Source organism: Channa argus, unplaced genomic scaffold, assembly GCF_033026475.1.
Source record: "Channa argus isolate prfri unplaced genomic scaffold, Channa argus male v1.0 Contig014, whole genome shotgun sequence".
NCBI lineage: Eukaryota > Metazoa > Chordata > Actinopteri > Anabantiformes > Channidae > Channa > Channa argus.
Genome location: NW_027125233.1, coordinates 701,978 through 722,970, shown reverse-complemented (window position 1 = coordinate 722,970; position 20,993 = coordinate 701,978). Strand labels below are relative to the sequence as shown.

At 42.1% G+C, this 20,993-nt stretch overlaps 5 pseudogenes; all 5 read right to left on the bottom strand.

The window, feature by feature from the left end:
• Nucleotides 1-85: 85 nt before the first annotated feature.
• LOC137112658 (5S ribosomal RNA) lies at nt 86-204 on the bottom strand (annotated as a pseudogene).
• An 857-nt stretch (nt 205-1,061) lies between these two features.
• On the bottom strand, nt 1,062-1,180 carry LOC137112671 (5S ribosomal RNA; annotated as a pseudogene).
• An 8,650-nt stretch (nt 1,181-9,830) lies between these two features.
• On the bottom strand, nt 9,831-9,939 carry LOC137112734 (5S ribosomal RNA; annotated as a pseudogene).
• An 8,020-nt stretch (nt 9,940-17,959) lies between these two features.
• Nucleotides 17,960-18,078, bottom strand: LOC137112889 (5S ribosomal RNA; annotated as a pseudogene).
• Nucleotides 18,079-20,358: 2,280 nt separating this feature from the next.
• LOC137112995 (5S ribosomal RNA) lies at nt 20,359-20,477 on the bottom strand (annotated as a pseudogene).
• Nucleotides 20,478-20,993: the final 516 nt, after the last annotated feature.

Genomic DNA, 20,993 nt, shown 5'->3' with positions numbered 1-20,993 from the left:
CAAAATTTGATGAAAATATAGAACAATTTCTATGAATAAATAGGCAGTAACACCAGCTTGTGCTGCCCGTAAACCCAAGCAAAGAAGCTTACAGCATGTGGTATTCCCAGGCGGTCTTCCTACCAAGTACTAACCAGGCCCGGCTCTATTTGGCTGCCGAGATCGGACGAGATCGGGCGCTTAGAGAGCGGTGTGGCCGTAAGCTGCATTTGACATCATCAACAGCTCTTAAAAACGCTGGAGAAGCAGAATGCATGACACTTGCTAAGAAGAAGATAAATGTGGCAAAGTACAAAGTACTATAATTGTACTGGTCTGTTACGCCCCTGTCTAGGGGGTCAGGGTGCAACATACAAAGATAAATTAGCATGTTCCCTCTCCGATCCCCAAACCAAAATCCAGGATCGAGATGTTCCAACAGAATGATATTTATTTTAAACGAAAGAAAGTATCAAACAAAACATGACACTACAACTCAGGGCGAACCAAGGCCAACATAATAAACAAAATAAGCCATTTCCCACAGAAAGTGCTAGCTAGCCTGATAGAAATAAACAAACCAAAAGACAGTCGCTAACCCTAACTCCCTAATGTGAAAACAGTCCAAAGAAAATGGCAGTTCACCCCTACAGATTTAATACTATTTACAAAATATACAATTTATAAACAAAACCACGGCATAAAACCTAACAATTCAAAAATGCTAAATAAGGTTTGGAAACCAAGAACAGCAAACAGGTGCTGCTGCCAGAAAGAGCCTCGCTAGCTGTTGGGAACCGTACTTTTAAAACTCCAGGAAGTGTAGGATGGACCAATCAGCTTCCTGTACTGCCCCCCAATCCGGCCAATCAGGCAGGGCACCTATAAGAACAACAAAATAAAAACAACACATATGGCCAGGACCGTAACATGGTCTACTAGTAATGAAGCACGATGGTTGACAAACCAATAAAGTAGCAAAACAGCAATGAAAGAACAAAATTTGATGAAAATATAGAACAATTTCTATGAATAAATAGGCAGTAACACCAGCTTGTGCTGCCCGTAAACCCAAGCAAAAAAGCTTACAGCACCTGGTATTCCCAGGCTGTCTTCCTACCATGTACTAACCAGGCCCGGCTCTATTTGGCTGCCGAGATCGGACGTGATCGGGCGCTTAGAGAGCGGTGTGGCCGTAAGCTGCATTTGACATCATCAACAGCTCTTAAAAACGCTGGAGAAGCAGAATGCATGACACTTGCTAAGAAGAAGATAAATGTTGCAAAGTACAAAGTACTATAACTGTACAGGTCTGTTACGCCCCTGTCTAGGGGGTCAGGGTGCAACATACAAAGATAAATTAGCATGTTCCCTCTCCGATCCCCAAACCAAAATCCAGGATCGAGATGTTCCAACAGAATGATATTTATTTTAAACGAAAGAAAGTGTCAAACAAAACATGACACTACAACTCAGGGCGAACCAAGGCCAACATAATAAACAAAATAAGCCATTTCCCACAGAAAGTGCTAGCTAGCCTGATAGAAATAAACAAACCAAAAGACAGTCGCTAACCAACTGTGCTGTTGACCTACAGGGTACCGGTGGAAATTGGACTACTGTTGGTCGAAGACGAAGAAGAAGAGGAGGAAGGTGTGTTCGTAGGCAAAGAGAGAAGAGGAAAGCTAAGAATGTAGGACTGACAGTAGGGACTTTGAATGTTGGTACTATGACAGGGAAGGCTAGGGAGTTGATCGACATGATGCAGAGAAGGAAGGTGGACATACTGTGTGTCCAGGAGACCAGGTGGAAAGGTAGCAAGGCTAGAAGCTTAGGAGCAGGGTTCAAGTTGTTTTACCATGGGTCAGATAGGAAGAGAAATGGAGTAGGAGTTATATTGAAAGAGGATTTTGTGAGGAATGTTCTAGAGGTGAAAAGAGTATCAGACAGGTTGATGAGTCTGAAGCTGGAAGTTGAAGGGGTGATGTTCAATGTTGTGAGTGGTTATGCCCCACAGGTAGGATGTGAGTTAGAAGAGAAGGAGAAATTCTGGAGTGAGTTAGATGAAGTGATGCAGAGCATCCCCAGAGGTGAGAGAGTTGTCATTGGTGCAGATTTCAATGGGCATGTAGGTGAAGGGAACAGAGGTGATGAGACTGTTATGGGCAGGTTTGGTGTTCAGGACAGGAACGCAGAAGGTCAGATGGTGGTTGACTTTGCAAAGAGGATGGAAATGGCTGTAGTAAACACTTTCTTTCAGAAGAGGCAGGAACATAGGGTGACGTACAAGAGCGGAGGGAGAAGCACTCAGGTAGACTACATCTTGTGTAGACGTTGTAATCTGAAAGAGATCAGTGACTGTAAAGCATTGGTAGGGGAGAGTGTAGCCAGACAACACAGGATGGTGGTGTGTAAAATGATGCTGGTGGTGAGGAAGATAAGGAGGACTAAGGCAGAGCAGCGGACAAAGTGGTGGAAGTTGAAAAAGGAAGAATGTCGTTTAGTTTTCAGGGAGGAGCTGAGACAGACTCTGGGTGGTTTGGAGGTGCTTCCAGATGACTGGACTACTACAGCTAATTTGATCAGGGAGACAGGTAGGAGGGTACTCGGTGTGTCATCTGGAAAGAGGAAAGCGGACAAGGAGACTTGGTGGTGGAACGAGGAAGTTCAGGAGTGTATACAGAGAAAGAGGTTAGCTAAGAAGAAGTGGGACACTGAGAGGACTGAAGAGAGTAGACAGGAGTACAGGGAGATACAGCGTAAGGTGAAGATAGAGGTGGCACAGGCCAAACAAAGAGCATATGAGGACTTGTATGCTAGGTTGGACACTAAAGAGGGAGAGGTGGATTTGTACAGGTTGGCCAGACAAAGAGATAGAGATGGAAAGGATGTGCAGCAGGTTAGGGTGATTAAAGATAAGGATGGAAATGTATTGACAGGTGCCAGGAGTGTGATGGGAAGATGGAAGGAGTACTTTGAAGAGTTGATGAACGAGGAAAATGAAAGGGAACGAAGAGTAGAAGAGGTGACTGTTGTGGAGCAGGAAGTAGCAAAGATTAGTAAGAGTGAAGTGAGGAGGACATTGAAGAGGATGAAGAGTGGAAAGGCAGTTGGTCCTGATGACATACCTGTGGAGGTATGGAAGTGTCTAGGAGAGGCGGCAGTAGAGTTTTTGACTAGTTTGTTTAACAAGATCTTGGAGAGTGAGAGGATGCCAGAGGACTGGAGGAAAAGTGTACTGGTACCAATTTTTAAGAACAAGGGAGATGTGCAGAGCTGTGGCAACTACAGAGGAATAAAGCTGATGAGTCACACAATGAAGTTGTGGGAAAGAGTAGTGGAAGCTCGGCTAAGGGCAGAGGTGAGTATTTGTGAGCAGCAATATGATTTCATGCCTAGAAAGAGTACAACAGATGCAGTATTTGCTTTGAGGACGCTGATGGAGAAGTACAGAGAGGGTCATAGGGAGTTGCATTGTGTCTGCGTAGATTTAGAGAAAGCGTATGACAGGGTGCCGAGAGAGGAGCTGTGGTATTGTATGAGGACGTCTGGAGTGTCAGAGGTATGTTAGAGTGGTGCAGGACATGTATGAGAGCTGTAAGACAGTGGTGAGGTGCTGTAGGTGTGACAGAGGAGTTCAAGGTGGAGGTGGGTCTGCATCAAGGATCGGCTTTGAGCCCCTTCTTGTTTGCTCTGGTGATGGACAGACTGACAGATGAGATTAGACAAGAATCTCCCTGGACTATGATGTTTGCAGATGACATTGTTATTTGTAGTGAGAGCAGGGAGCAGGTGGAGGAAAATCTAGAGTGGTGGAGGTCTGCTCTGGAAAAATGAGGAATGAAGCTTAGCCGCAGCAAGACAGAATACATGTGTGTGAATGAGAGGGACCCAGGTGGAACGGTGAGGTTACAGGGAGCAGAGGTGAAGAAGGTGCAGGACTTTAAGTATTTAGGGTCAACGGTTCAGAGCAACGGTGAGTGTGGAAAAGAGGTGAAGAGGCGAGTGCAGGCAGGTTGGAACGGGTGGAGAAAAGTGTCAGGTGTGTTGTGTGATAAAAGAGTCTCAGCGAGAATGAAAGGAAAGGTGTTCAAGACGGTGGTGAGACCAGCAATGTTGTTCGGCTTAGAGACAGTGGCACTGAAGAAAAGACAGGAGGCAGAGCTGGAGGTAGCAGAGCTTAAGATGTTGAGGTTCTCTTTGGGAGTGACGAGGATGGACAGGATCAGGAGTGAGTACATCAGAGGGACAGCTCATGTTAGATGTTTTGGAGATAAAGTCAGAGAGGCCAGATTGAGGTGGTTTGGACATGTTCAGAGGAGAAACTGTGAATATATCGGTAGAAGGATGCTGAGGTTGGAGCTGCCAGGCAGGAGGTCTAGAGGAAGACCAAAGAGGAGATTTATGGATGTAGTGAGGGAGGACATGAAGTTAGTTGGTGTGAGAGAAGAGGATGTAGAGGACAGAGTTAGATGGAGGCACATGATTCGCTGTGGCGACCCCTGAAAGGGAGCAGCCGAAAGGAAAAGAAGAAGAAGGCCGAATCAACAAATATGCTTGTTTCTGCCAAATGCAGCAAAATACTGAAAGGAAAGTGGGTTTACCTTCATATTTGACCCAGAACAACTCAGTTCAGCATAGAAATATCATTGCAACAGCTTTTATTTAGCCAGAAATCAAGAGTGGAAGTTTTTATGCGCTTAAAAGCATTTTCAGGCCGAATGAGCTGATTTCTGCCAATTGCAGCAAAATACTGAAAGGAAAGTGGGTTTGCTTTCATATTTGACCTAGAACAACTCAGTTCATCATGGAAATATCATCGCAACATCTTTTATGTAGCCAGATAATCAAGAGTGTAAGTTTTTATGCGCTTAAAAGCATTTTCAGGCCGAATGAGCTGATTTCTGCCAATTGCAGGAAAATACTGAAAGGAAAGTGGGTTTGCCTTCATTTTTGACCCAGAAAAACTCAGTTCAGCATGGAAATATCATTGCTACAGCTTTTATTTAGCCAGAAATCAAGAGTGGAAGTTTTTATGCGCTTAAAAGCATTTTCAGGCCGAATTAGCAAATATGCTTGTTTCTGCCAAATGCAGCAAAATACTGAAAGGAAAGTGGGTTTGCTTTCATATTTGACCTAGAACAACTCAGTTCATCATGGAAATATCATCGCAACATCTTTTATGTAGCCAGAAATCAAGAGTGTAAGTTTTTATGCGCTTAAAAGCATTTTCAGGCCGAATGAGCAAATATGCTTGTTTCTGCCAAATGCAGCAAAATACTGAAAGGAAAGTGGGTTTGCCTTCATATTTGACCCAGAACAACTCAGTTCAGCATCGCAATATCATAGCAACAGCTTTTATTTAGCCAGAAATCAAGAGTGTACGTTTTTATGCGCTTAAAAGCATTTTCAGGCCAAATGAGCAAATATGCCTGTTTCTGCCAAATGCAGCAAAATACTGAAAGGAAAGTGGGTTTGCCTTTATTTTTGACCCAGAACAACTCAGTTCAGCATGGAAATATCATGCAACAGCTTTTATTTATTCAGAAATTAAGAGTGTAAGTTTTTATGTGCTTAAAAGCATTTTCAGGCCGAATAAGCTTGTTTCTGCCAAATGCAGCAAAATACTGAAAGGAAAGTGGGTTTGCCTTCATATTTGACCCAGAACAACTCAGTTCAGCATGGAAATATCATCGCAACATCTTTTATGTAGCCAGAAATCAAGAGTGTAAGTTTTTATGTGCTTAAAAGCATTTTCAGGCCGAATGAGCAAATATGCTTGTTTCTGCCAAATGCAGCAAAATACTGAAAGGAAAGTGGGTTTACCTTCATATTTGAGCCAGAACAACTCAGTTCAGCATGGAAATATCATTGCAAAAGCTTTTATTTATTCAGAAATCAAGAGTGTACGTTTTTATGCGCTTAAAAGCATTTTCAGGCCGAATGAGCAAATATGCTTGTTTCTGCCAAATGCAGCAAAATACTGAAAGGAAAGTGGGTTTGCCTTCATATTTGACCCAGAACAACTCAGTTCAGCATCGCAATATCATAGCAACAGCTTTTATTTAGCCAGAAATCAAGAGTGTACGTTTTTATGCGCTTAAAAGCATTGTCAGGCCGAATGAGCTGATTTCTGCCAATTGCAGCAAAATACTGAAAGGAAAGTGGGTTTGCCTTCATATTTGAGCCAGAACAACTCAGTTCAGCATGGAAATATCATTGCAACAGCTTTTATTTAGCCAGAAATCAAGAGTGTAAGTTTTTATGCGCTTAAAAGCATTTTCAGGCCGAATGAGCAAATATGCCTGTTTCTGCCAAATGCAGCAAAATACTGAAAGGAAAGTGGGTTTGCCTTTATTTTTGACCCAGAACAACTCAGTTCAGCATGGAAATATCATGCAACAGCTTTTATTTATTCAGAAATTAAGAGTGTAAGTTTTTATGTGCTTAAAAGCATTTTCAGGCCGAATGAGCTTGTTTCTGCCAAATGCAGCAAAATACTGAAAGGAAAGTGGGTTTGCCTTCATATTTGACCCAGAACAACTCAGTTCAGCATGGAAATATCATCGCAACATCTTTTATGTAGCCAGAAATCAAGAGTGTAAGTTTTTATGTGCTTAAAAGCATTTTCAGGCCGAATGAGCAAATATGCTTGTTTCTGCCAAATGCAGCAAAATACTGAAAGGAAAGTGGGTTTGCCTTCATATTTGACCCAGAACAACTCAGTTCAGCATGGAAATATCATTGCTACAGCTTTTATTTAGCCAGAAATCAAAAGTGTAAGTTTTTATGTGCTTAAAAGCATCTTCAGGCCGAATGAGCTGATTTCTGCCAATTGCAGCAAAACACTCAAAGGAAAGTGGGTTTGCCTTCATATTTGAGCCAGAACAACTCAGTTCAGCATGGAAATATCATTGCAACAGCTTTTATTTAGCCAGAAATCAAGAGTGTAAGTTTTTATGCACTTAAAAGCATTTTCAGGCCGAATGAGCAAATATGCCTGTTTCTGCCAAATGCAGCAAAATACTGAAAGGAAAGTGGGTTCGCCTTCATATTTGACCGCGAACAACTCAGTTCAGCATGGAAATATCATTGCAACAGGTTTTATTTAGCCAGAAATCAAGAGTGTAAGATTTTATGCGCTTAAAAGCATTTTCAGGCCTAATGAGCAAATATGCTTGTTTCTGCCAAATGTAGCAAATTACTGAAAGGAAAGTGGGTTTGCCTTTATTTTTGACCCAGAACAACTCAGTTCAGCATGGAAATATCATGCAACAGCTTTTATTTATTCAGAAATTAAGAGTGTAAGTTTTTATGCGCTTAAGAGCATTTTCAGGCCGAATGAGCTTGTTTCTGCCAAATGCAGCAAAATACTGAAAGGAAAGTGGGTTTGCCTTCATATTTGACCCAGAACAACTCAGTTCAGCATGGAAATATCATCGCAACATCTTTTATGTAGCCAGAAATCAAGAGTGTAAGTTTTTATGTGCTTAAAAGCATTTTCAGGCCGAATGAGCAAATATGCTTGTTTCTGCCAAATGCAGCAAAATACTGAAAGGAAAGTGGGTTTGCCTTCATTTTTGACCCAGAACAACTTAGTTCAGCATGGAAATATCATTGCTACAGCTTTTATTTAGCCAGAAATCAAGAGTGTAAGTTTTTATGCGCTTAAAAGCATTTTCAGGCCGAATGAGCTGATTTCTGCCAATTGCAGCAAAATACTGAAAGGAAAGTGGGTTTACCTTCATATTTGACCCAGAACAACTCAGTTCAGCATCGCAATATCATAACAACAGCTTTTACTTAGCCAGAAATCAAGAGTGTAAGTTTTTATGCGCTTAAAATAATTTTCTGGCCGAATGAGCAAATATGATTGTTTCTGCCAAATGCAGCAAAATACTCAAAGGAAAGTGGGTTTGCCTTCATATTTGACCCAGAACAACTCAGTTCAGCATGGAAATATCATTGCTACAGCTTTTATTTAGCCAGAAATCAAGAGTGTAAGTTTTTATGCGCTTAAAAGCAAATTCAGGCCTAATTAGCAAATATGCTTGTTTCTGCCAAATGCAGCAAAATACTGAAAGGAAAGTGGGTTTGCCTTTATTTTTGACCCAGAACAACTCAGTTCAGCATGGAAATATCATTGCTACAGCTTTTATTTAGCCAGAAATCAAAAGTGTAAGTTTTTATGTGCTTAAAAGCATTTTCAGGCCGAATGAGCTGATTTCTGCCAATTGCAGCAAAACACTGAAAGGAAAGTGGGTTTGCCTTCATATTTGACCCAGAACAACTCAGTTCATCATGGAAATATCATTGCAACAGCTTTTATTTAGCCAGAAATCAAGAGTGTACGTTTTTATGCGCTTAAAAGCATTTTCAGGCCGAATGAGCTGATTTCTGCCAATTGCAGCAAAATGTCAGGATCTTGTTGCACTTCCTGTCCCTGGACTTTTATTTTGTGGCCCCTTCTCCTTACTTCCTGTCCTTGGTTCTTTTCCCCAGCTTTGCCCTCGTTGTCCCTCATTGTTTGCACCTGTTCCACCCTCTATTTAAATTCAGTCTTCCCTTCACTCCCCTGCCAGATCCTCGTCATTGTTAATGTGGTCTCTGCTATTGTGGTCACTGTCTTCATCGCGGGCATCATTGTTGTCATTAATACCCTCACCAACTCCACAGTAGACTCTGGACTTTTGGTAAAGCCTGAAACTTACGTTCCTCGAACTCTTGGGAAATCTGGACTCCTCCATCTTGGACTTTGGTATCCTGGACTCTGTTTCCTGTGTGGTTTTGGTCTGAGGTTTTGCCTTTTGTTTAATTCAGTATTTTGGTCTAGTCCATAGTTTTTCTCCGCTTGTTTTATCCGGGTTTCTTTCATGTTTAGGTTTGCCGGTGCCTTATGTTGAGTTTGTTTGTGACTGCCTGCCTTTAGTCCTTGTATTAATGTGCTCTTGTGGTTTAACGTTTATCTGTGCCTGATTTACCCAGTAGCCTCTGTTAGTTCTTTCTTCTTCTTTCTCTAACTTGTCCCCTGAGCCCGAGCTGTGTTTATTTCTGGTAATTCGGTTCCCCTCTTGTTTTCAAGTTAACTCCTTTCGTGTGCTGGTCCTGTTAATCTTTTACATCTCTTTCAATAAAAGCCCCTTATTTTGCAAACCCTCGCTCTGTCTCTTCTCTTGGGTCCATCCCTTAACCTAAACGTGACACAAAATACTGAAAGGAAAGTGGGTTTGCCTTCATATTTGACCCAGAACAACTCAGTTCAGCATGGAAATATCATTGCTACAGCTTTTTTTTAGCCAGAAATCAAGAGTGGAAGTTGTTATGCGCTTAAAAGCATTTTCAGGCCGAATGAGCTGATTTCTGCCAATTGCAGCAAAATACTGAAAGGAAAGTGGGTTTGCCTTCATAATTGACCCAGAACAACTCAGTTCATCATGGAAATATCATTGCTACAGCTTTTATTTAGCCAGAAATCAAGAGTGTAAGTTTTTATGCGCTTAAAACCATTTTCAAGCCGAATGAGCACATATGATTGTTTCTGCTAAATGCAGCAAAATACTGAAAGGAAAGTGGGTTTGCCTTCATATTTGAGCCAGAACAACTCAGTTCAGCATGGAAATATCATTGCAACAGCTGGAGAAGTGGAAAGCATGACACTCGCTAAGAAGAAGATAAATGTGGCAAAGTACTAAAACGGTACTGGTCTAGTAGTAAAGAAGCACGATGGTTGACAAACCAATAAAGTAGCAAAACAGCAATGAAAGAACAAAATTGGATGAAAATATAGAACAATTTCTATGAATAAATAGGCAGTAGCACCAGCTTGTGCTGCCTGTAAACCCAAGCAAAAAAGCTTACAGCACCTGGAATTCCCAGGCGGTCTTCCTACCAAGTACTAACCAGGCCCGGCTCTATTTGGCTGCCGTGATCGGGCGCTTAGAGAGCGGTGTGGCCGTAAGCTGCATTTGACATCATCAACAGCTCTTAAAAACGCTGGAGAAGCAGAATGCATGACACTTGCTAAGAAGAAAATAAATGTGGCAAAGTACTATAACTGTACTGGTCTGTTACGCCCCTGTCTAGGGGGTCAGGGTGCAACATACAAAGATAAATTAGCATGTTCCCTCTCCGATCCCCAAACCAAAATCCAGGATCGAGATGTTCCAACAGACTGATATTTATTTTAAACGAAAGAAAGTGTCAAACAAAACATGACACTACAACTCAGGGCGAACCAAGGCCAACATAATAAACAAAATAATCCATTTCCCACAGAAAGTGCTAGCTAGCCTGATAGAAATAAACAAACCAAAAGACAGTCGCTAACCCTAACTCCCTAATGTGAAAACAGTCCAAAGAAAAAGGCAGTTCACCCCTACAGATTTAATACTATTGACAAAATATACAATTTATAAACAAAACCACAGCACAAAACCTAACCATTCAAAAATGCTAAATAAGGTTTGGAAACCAAGAACAGCAAACAGGTGCTGTTGCCAGAAAGAGCCTCGCTAGCTGTTGGGAACCGTACTTTTAAAACTCCAGGAAGTGTAGGATGCACCAATCAGCTTCCTGCACTGCCCCCCAATCTGGCCAATCAGGCAGGGCACCTATAAGAACAACTAAATAAAAACAACACATATGGCCAGGACTGTAACATGGTCTACTAGTAATGAAGCACGATGATTGACAAACCAATAAAGTAGCAAAACAGCAATGAAAAAACAAAATTTGATGAAAATATAGAACAATTTCTATGAATAAATAGGCAGTAACACCAGCTTGTGCTGCCCGTAAACCCAAGCAAAAAAGCTTACAGCACCTGGTATTCCCAGGCGGTTTTCCTACCAAGTACTAACAAGGCCCGGCCCTATTTTCTGCCGAGATCGGCCGAGATCGGGCGCTTCTTCTTTTTTTTTTTTTTTATCTTTTTATTATCAAAAATACACTTTACAAAAAGAAATTAGGTATATACAGAGATAAGTAAACAAAACATTACATCCATAGGCCTTTCAACTAAATTAAACAACTTAAAGCAAGATCTATTTCTCTAATGTAAATACATATATTTATAAATATAGGGGGATAACCATAACCACACATTGTAAACCTGTCATATATCTATCTATCTATATATATCTATATATATATAGATCTATATATCTATATATATATATAGATATATATATATACACCCATACTTTTACACACATATACCTCTCTATATACATCCATATCTATATATATACATATATACATACAAACATATATACAAACACACACACACATACATTATACACATATACATTCATATACACATACACATACCCATATATATATATATTTATATATATATAAATATATATACACACACACATACATACATACATACATACATACATACATACATACATACATACATACACATACCCATATATATATATATTTATATATATATAAATATATATACACACACACATACATACATACAAATACATATACAATAATAGGTCAATAAAATTCACCCAAAATCAAAGTGCAATCTACCCTCCCCATCTAACACACATAAATCATTTTTTACCCCCCATTTAATGAGAAACCCCTCATTATCAACCGAAAACAGAATACTCAAATAATGTGACACCATATTTTGAAAAATCAACACCCTCTTCATCTTTTTCCCTTCATACAATGCATAATTCCTGGCTATATACACAACATGACGAGCTACACTCAACAAGAAATTCACTAACCCCACATTTATTTTTGTATGTCCCTTGTCTAACCCAAAACACCACACCCAATCCCATGCCTCACCTTCCAAACCAGTCACCTTACACTTATTTCTTAATAAACTTTTTACCCAATTCCTGAATTTTTGTGTGACCGCACAGCACAACAACAAGTGATTAAAATCCTCATCCTCCATCCCGCAGACCGCACATGTTCTCACATATGTGTGCTTACTGATCTGGTGTAGGACGACAGAGACAAGCACTCTCCTGTGACGCAGTCTGAAATTTGTATTAGCTATCGCAGGGGGGAGCCATTTATCATGCATATTAGTCCAGATTGTAGAAGTGGGTCGGGTAGGGAACACATGCGACCATGAGGAGTTTGCTGTGGGCTGTTTGAATATCTTGTCAGTTAGAACCTTGTACCAAAATTTTGACTGTAAATCTTTGAAATCCCTATTTTTGAGATCACAGGAGAGTGAAAAATCAATTCTGCCATCCCCCACCAGCTCACCATCTGCTTCCTGCAACTTCTCCCTCCATTCCAGTGGCATTCTCTGACAGATATCTGTACAGAAATGTAACACCTTGGCCCATCTGATGTTCACACCTGTCCTTCTTACTTTTTTAAGGACTTCCAGAGGGTTTAAGGCCCCTGTCTGGTCCAGAACATCCCCAATTTGGTGAAACACCCCATTTAAGGCCCCCCGGCTAACCAGGAATCTCTCCCGGCCACCGAGACGCGGGTTACCAAAGATTGGTTGCTTAAGTACATCTACTTTCGAAATCAATTTGCACTCTAGATGTGGCAAGACCTGAACCCACGCCTCAGCGGCCTCCTGGAAAAGTGGGTCTGCATCTGCCACAGGCCGTGCCAGCGCACTGCTGCATAAATTGTACTCCCCACACGCACCCCTCCTCCTTATCTCTGCGTCCAAGTAGTCCTTCCAAATATAATCTGTCTTATCATATAGCCATTTTTTAAAAAGTTTCAGTCTTAAAGATATTAATTTGGTTTTCAAATCACAGAGATTCAAACCCCCTTTTGCGTATGGCCCAACTAGTGTCTTGTGAGCAATAGTGAAGGCCTTGCCTTTCCACAAGAAACCGCTGATAGCGCTGCACAGCCCGGACAGTACATCGCCCGGCAGGTGACAGACCTGCATGGCATAGACCAGCCCCGGCACTATTATGGAGTTTATAATGACCACTCTTCCCTTCAGCCCAAGACCTCTCATCTTCCACAGCCCAAGCCTGGACCTACACCACGCGAGCCTCTCCTCCCAGGTTTTGCGGACGCTGACCAGCGGCTGAGGACAAATATATATCCCAAGTAGCTTGACCTCAGTCTCACCCCTTTTAAAATTCAGACCCACATCCCCTAGAGCAGACCCGGGCCCACAAATAAGGCTGGATTTCTCCCTATTAACTCGCGCTCCCGCCACCTGCTCATATGCTTCAAGGTGCTTTAGCACCTGTTGTAAACTCTCACCATCCTTAACCATAATACTTATATCATCCGCATACTGAGCTATTTTGAACTCATTACCTTTGGGAGATGTTATCCCCTTGATAAGCGGATCGGTTATAATGGATTGTGCAAGAGGCTCTGCTACAATTGCATATAGCATAGCAGACAGCGGACATCCCTGCCTTACTGATCTCTCTAGGGGGAAAGGATCTGTTAAGAGGCCGTTACATTTCACGACACTAGTAGCCCGGCTGTACAACAACTTCACCCATTCTCGAAAAATTGGGCCGAACCCAAAAACCCCCAGACATCCAAAGAGAAACTCATGACTGACCCTGTCAAATGCCTTCTCCAAGTCAACACTGAGGTATATGCCCCCTGTCATCATTAGATTTTCAAAAGACAACTTTGTTGACAGGATGCAGTCAGCAATATCCCTCCCAGGAATACTGTAAGTCTGGGTAGGCCCAATTATCGAGCCGATCACTCCTTTGAGCCTAAAACCCAGTACCTTAGTCAGGATCTTATAGTCAGTGTTGAGCAGGCTAATTGGTCTATAGTTTGCTAGGTCAGATTTTTCCCCTTTATTTTTATACACTAGAGTGATCACTCCCCTCATGAAGGACTCTGCGCACCTGCCCTCCTCCTGTATGGCCAAAAACAGTCTGCAGAGGACAGGGGCAAGCAGGTAACTGAAATGCTGATAGAATTCAGCTTAGAGACCGTCCGAACCTGGGCTCCTTGATGTATTCAGGGCTAAGATTGCCTCTTTCACTTCTTCCAGCTGGATGTTTTCATCACACAAAGCCGCATCCTCGTGACTGAGGGAGCAGCTAATTTTCCCAAGTACTTGATTTAACTTTATCTGTGATATCTTTTGCCTACTAAACAAATTGGAATAGAAATCTTGCACGGTTTGTAAAATATCCACTGAATCAGTATGTGTGTTACCCTCCGAGTCCTTTATTTCAGAAATATATGTTTTGGTCTGTTTCCTCTTTTCCAAACCCAGAAAAAATGCAGTACAGCGCTCACCTTTCAACATATGCTGCGCTTTGCTGCGGATCATTGCACCCCCGCATTTTCTCTCATCCAGCTGTCTCAACTGCTCCCTCAGCACAAGATACGTCTCCAACGGATGTCCACACCCAGCCTCAACCAACTCAAGCTCCTTTTTCAGGCGGTCCCTCTGCTCATCCTCCTCTCTTTTCTCTCTTTGTCTTTTCTCTCTGCTCAATGCGATGCAGCGCTTCTTGATTTTTAACTTAGTGCGCTCCCACCACTCAATGATGTCAACCACAAACTCACTTTGATCACATAGAGCAGAGAGAAAAGACTCCATTTTTGCTCTAAAAAATCCATCCTCTAAGAGGCTTGAATTAAAGCACCACAAGCCCCCATTCCTCTGCACCCTGCCCTCCCCTAGAGCCACTCTCAGAGAGGCATGATCACTCCAAGTGCAAAACTCATATTTACAGTTATTTAAAACCGTAACCAAACCTGACGCTAGCAAGCACAAATCTATTCTAGATTGTTTCAGCCTGCCCAACACCACTTGCCTGCGCGAATACGCACGGGTACCGGGGTTCAGTACTCTCCATGCATCCATCAAGTCACACTCTTCCATCCATTCAAACACAGCCGACCTACTAGTGTCATTCTTAAATTTATTGTTGACACCCACATCTATCCTAGCCAGTGTCAAATTCCAGTCCCCTATCACCACCGAGCGATCATCTGTCCATCTTTTACAGCGCCTGAAAAAAACCCTCCTCTCTCCTTCCCTATTTGGCCCATATAAATTCACAATTCTATATCTCTGACTCTGTTCAATTACATCAATCACCAGTAGCCTTCCCTGATCATCCTTAGAAATTTGCAGGACACTCTCAAACAATCCAGGCTTTACAAAGATTGCTACCCCTGCAGTTTTGTCTGGGGAGAGAGAATAAAAAAGATCCCCTCTCCAAAAGCACTTTATGCTTTTTATTGTCTCAGAGGTCCACCTGCATTCCTGGACGCACAGGATGTCACACAGCATTTTCCCGCAAAGCTGTTCAATTTTCTCAAAGTTTTTAAGACCATTCAAATTTTGAGAGAGAAGCAGCATTCCCAGAAAAAAAACTAAAATCGGCCCTGTCATTTTTTGGCATATTTCTTACCTTTATTTCTATACCCTCCCTCAGTTCCACTTGACTTACCCTGCTGTGCCCTCTTCCTGACCCGTTTTACCCATTGGACATCCATCTCTAAATCTGAGTCCACGCTACTAGCCTGGGGAGCCAGCAGGGCTACATCAGAAGTGGGTATTCGAGTGGTGGACTCTATTTCATTTTGAGAGTGAGGCTCATTCGGCTCAGGCCGTGGTGAGCCTAGCCAGCCCCCTTCAGGGCGACTCGCCGCATCCCCGCTCCAGTCCGCCAGCACATGATCCATACTGGATCCTAGCTCATCGACCCCCTCATTTCTTATGCCCTCTTGCACCAACAAGTCAGCACTCTGTGACACCACCTCATCTCCAAGCTCATTCCCACTCTCTGTCTTGCTACCCAGGGCTGGCTCCTCTGCAGGCCTGACATTACTCCACTCATCATCAGAGATGGAGTCCCGGTCTACCTCCCCTTCCCCTTCACCTGCATTATGGCAATTACATTGCTCCGCTGGGGCATGGCACGCAACACACCTGTGCACCCAGGCATCACACTCACGTGCATAATGACCCTGTTTATTGCATTTAAAGCATGTGAAATCTGGGCAATCTCTAACTATATGCCCAGGCTGTAAACACATCCTACACACTTTAACTTGATTATTATGAATAACTCTGAAGTATTCTGGCCCTGTGGCCGTCATAAATTTCGAGGAATATGGTAATGACTGCACAGTTTCATTAAATTTAACTTTTACATATCTTGTTCCGTCCGCCACGTCAGTCCCAGGCCACAACCGTCTTTTAATAGGAGAGATTGCTCTCACTCCCCACACATCCAGTTTTTCTAAAATGTCCTCATCCGCAATATAGGCAGGCAAATTCAAAAATGACACCACCAATTCATCGATAACTAAAGTTTTCACCATCACCACTGCTCTACCCACTTTAAATCCATCTAAAAGTCTTTTCTTTCCAGCTTCGCTCTTGACCGTCACCTCATATTTATTCGGCCCCGTCTCACGCAATGCAACGATGCCTCCACACACATCACGCATTGCTCTCAGCAGTTCCATTGTCTTAACTTTCTCTTCTCCCACCACCTCAGCCAATACAGTCAAGTCCCTATCATACCGCATTTCTTTCCGTGTCTCTGTCGCTCCACCCGGCTCCGATCGCGTGCTTACCCGTTCTCCCTGTTGTCTCTCATCTGCCGCCAAACAGTCATTCTCCATTCTCCGTCCAGGCCGCTCCTTTGCAATCTCCATTCTTTTCTCAATCTGCTTGACACCCTTATTCAGCGACTTCCTCGTCTCCTCCGCCAGCTCCAGCTCATTCCCTCTCCATGCGCTTTCCCCATAGACGCCAATTTTCTCCGTATCCATTCTTCTCCTTCCACTCTTTCCAGCCACTGTTAAACAGGCTTCTTCTTCTCGCATGCCTCTGCCGTTCTCCATTATGAGCAGTCTATCAGAAATCGCGCGAAAAAGAAAACCCAAAAAAGTTCAAAAACTAGAAAAACCACAAAAAATAAAGGCGCCCCCGAACGGAGAAACTCCGCCGGGGGGTTTCATAAAAATAATGAATACAAACTCAAACGCACTACACTGGATAGGCAAAACACTAATACGAAAACGAAAAATGCACGTCAAACGCGAAGCAGCTCACATACGTGTCCCTTCCTGAAAGCACACTGACTCAGAAAGACCATACCCCTGTCCTCCTCCAATCGGGCGCTTAGAGAGCGGTGTGGCCGTAAGCTGCATTTGACATCATCAACAGCTCTTAAAAACGCTGGAGAAGCAGAATGCATGACACTTGCTAAGAAGAAGATAAATGTGGCAAAGTACAAAGTACTATAACTGTACTGGTCTGTTACGCCCCTGTCTAGGGGTTCAGGGTGCAACATACAAAGATAAATTAGTATGTTCCCTCTCTGATCCCCAAACCAAAATCCAGGATCGAGATGTTCCAACAGAATGATATTTATTTTAAACGAAAGAAAGTGTCAAACAAAAAATGACACAACTCAGGGCGAACCAAGGCCAACATAATAAACAAAATAAGCCATTTCCCACAGAAAGTGCTAGCTAGCCTGATAGAAATAAACAAACCAAAAGACAGTCGCTAACCCTAACTCCCTAATGTGAAAAAAAGAGAAAACAATCAAAAGAAAATGGCTGTTCACCCCTACAGATTTAATACTATTTACAAAATATACAATTTATAAACAAAACCACGGCACAAAACCTAACAATTCAAAAATGCTAAATAAGGTTTGGAAACCAAGAACAGCAAACAGGTGCTGATGCCAGAAGGAGCCTCGCTAGCTGTTGGGAACCGTACTTTTAAAACTCCAGGAAGTGTAGGATGGACCAATCAGCTTCCTGTACTGCCCCTCAATCCGGCCAATCAGGCAGGGCACCTATAAGAACGACAAAATAAAAACAACACATATGGCCAGGACCGTAACATGGTCTACTAGTAATGAAGCACGATGGTTGACAAACCAATAAAGTAGCAAAACAGCAATGAAAGAACAAAATTTGATGAAAATATACAACAATTTCTATGAATAAATAGGCAGTAACACCAGTTTGTGCTGCCCGTAAACCCAAGTAAAAAAGCTTACAGCACCTGGTATTCCCAGGCGGTCTTCCTACCAAGTACTAACCAGGCCCGGCTCTATTTGGCTGCCGAGATCGGACGAGATCGGGCGCTTAGAGAGCGGTGTGGCCGTAAGCTGCATTTGACATAGTCAACAGCTCTTAAAAACGCTGGAGAAGCAGAATGCATGACACTTGCTAAGAAGAAGATAAATGTGGCAAAGTACAAAGTACTATAACTGTACTGGTCTGTTACGCCCCTGTCCAGGGGGTCAGGGTGCAACATACAAAGATAAATTAGCATGTTCCCTCTCCGATCCCCAAACCAAAATCCAGTATCGAGATGTTCCAACAGAATGATATTTATTTTAAACGAAAGAAAGTGTCAAACAAAACATGACACTACAACTCAGGGCGAACCAAGGCCAACATAATAAACAAAATAAGCCATTTCCCACAGAAAGTGCTAGCTAGCCTGATAGAAATAAACAAACCAAAAGACAGTCGCTAACCCTAACTCCCAAAGTGAAAACAATCCAAAGAAAATGGCAGTTCACCCCTACAGATTTAATACGAATTACAAAATATACAATTTATAAACAAAACCACGGCACAAAACCTAACAATTCAAAAATGCTAAATAAGGTTTGGAAACCAAGAACAGCAAACAGGTGTTGCTGCCAGAAAGAGCCTCGCTAGCTGTTGGGAACCGTACTTTTAAAACTCCAGGAAGTGTAGGATGGACCAATCAGCTTCCTGTACTGCCCCCCAACCCGGCCAATCAGGCAGGGCACCTATAAGAACAACAAAATAAAAACAACACATATGGCCAGGACCGTAACATGGTCTACTAGTAATGAAGCACGATGGTTGAAAAACCAATAAAGTAGCAAAACAGCAATGAAAGAATAAAATTTGATGAAATTTGATATTACTATAACTGTACTGGTCTGTTACGCCCCTGTCCAGGGGGTCAGGGTGCAACATACAAAGATAAATTAGCATGTTCCCTCTCCGATCCCCAAACAAAAATCCAGTATCGAGATGTTCCAACAGAATGATATTTATTTTAAACGAAAGAAAGTGTCAAACAAAACATGACACTACAACTCAGGGCGAACCAAGGCCAACATAATAAACAAAATAAGCCATTTCCCACAGAAAGTGCTAGCTAGCCTGATAGAAATAAACAAACCAAAAGACAGTCGCTAAGCCTAACTCCCTAATGTGAAAACAAGAGAAAACAATCAAAAGAAAATGGCTGTTCACCCTTACAGATTTAATACGAATTACAAAATATACAATTTATAAACAAAACCACGGCACAAAACCTAACAATTCAAAAATGCTAAATAAGGTTTGGAAACCAAGAACAGCAAACAGGTGTTGCTGCCAGAAAGAGCCTCGCTAGCTGTTGGGAACCGTACTTTTAAAACTCCAGGAAGTGTAGGATGGACCAATCAGCTTCCTGTACTGCCCCCCAACCCGGCCAATCAGGCAGGGCACCTATAAGAACAACAAAATAAAAACAACACATATGGCCAGGACCGTAACATGGTCTACTAGTAATGAAGCACGATGGTTGAAAAACCAATAAAGTAGCAAAACAGCAATGAAAGAACAAAATTTGATGAAATTTGATATTACTATAACTGTACTGGTCTGTTACGCCCCTGTCCAGGGGGTCAGGGTGCAACATACAAAGATAAATTAGCATGTTCCCTCTCCGATCCCCAAACCAAAATCCAGTATCGAGATGTTCCAACAGAATGATATTTATTTTAAACGAAAGAAAGTGTCAAACAAAACATGACACTACAACTCAGGGCGAACCAAGGCCAACATAATAAACAAAATAAGCCATTTCCCACAGAAAGTGCTAGCTAGCCTGATAGAAATAAACAAACCAAAAGACAGTCGCTAACCCTAACTCCCTAATGTGAAAACAAGAGAAAACAATCAAAAGAAAATGGCTGTTCACCCCTACAGATTTAATACGAATTACAAAATATACAATTTATAAACAAAACCACGGCACAAAACCTAACAATTCAAAAATGCTAAATAAGGTTTGGAAACCAAGAACAGCAAACAGGTGCTGATGCCAGAAAGAGCCTCGCTAGCTGTTGGGAACCGTACTTTTAAAACTCCAGGAAGTGTAGGATGGACCAATCAGCTTCCTGTACTTCCCCCAAATCCGGCCAATCAGGCAGGGCACCTATAAGAACAAGAAAATAAAAACAACACATATGGCCAGGACCGTAACATGGTCTACTAGTAATGAAGCACGATGGTTGGCAAACCAATAAAGTAGCAAAACAGCAATGAAAGAACAAAATTTGATGAAAATATAGAACAATTTCTATGAATAAATAGGCAGTAACACCAGCTTGTGCTGCCCGTAAACCCAAGCAAAAAAGCTTACAGCACCTGGTATTCCCAGGCGGTCTTCCTACCAAGTACTAACCAGGCCCGGCCCTATTTGGCTGCCGAGATCGGACGAGATCGGGCGCTTAAAGAGCGGTGTGGCCGTAAGCTGCATTTGACATCATCAACAGCTCTTAAAAACGCTGGAGAAGCAGAATGCATGACACTTGCTAAGAAGAAGATAAATGTGGCAAAGTACAAAGTACTATAACTGTACTGGTCTGTTACGCCCCTGTCTAGGGGCTCAGGGTGCAACATACAAAGATAAATTAGCATGTTCCCTCTCCGATCCCCAAACCAAAATCCAGGATCGAGATGTTCCAACAGAATGATATTTATTTTAAACGAAAGAAAGTGTCAAACAAAACATGACACTACAACTCAGGGCGAACCAAGGCCAACATAATAAACAAAATAAGCCATTTCCCACAGAAAGTGCTAGCTAGCCTGATAGAAATAAACAAACCAAAAGACAGTCGCTAACCCTAACTCCCTAATGTGAAAACAAGAGAAAACAATCAAAAGAAAATGGCAGTCCACCCCTACAGATTTAATACTATTTACAAAATATACAATTTATAAACAAAACCACGGCACAAAACCTAACAATTCAAAAATGCTAAATA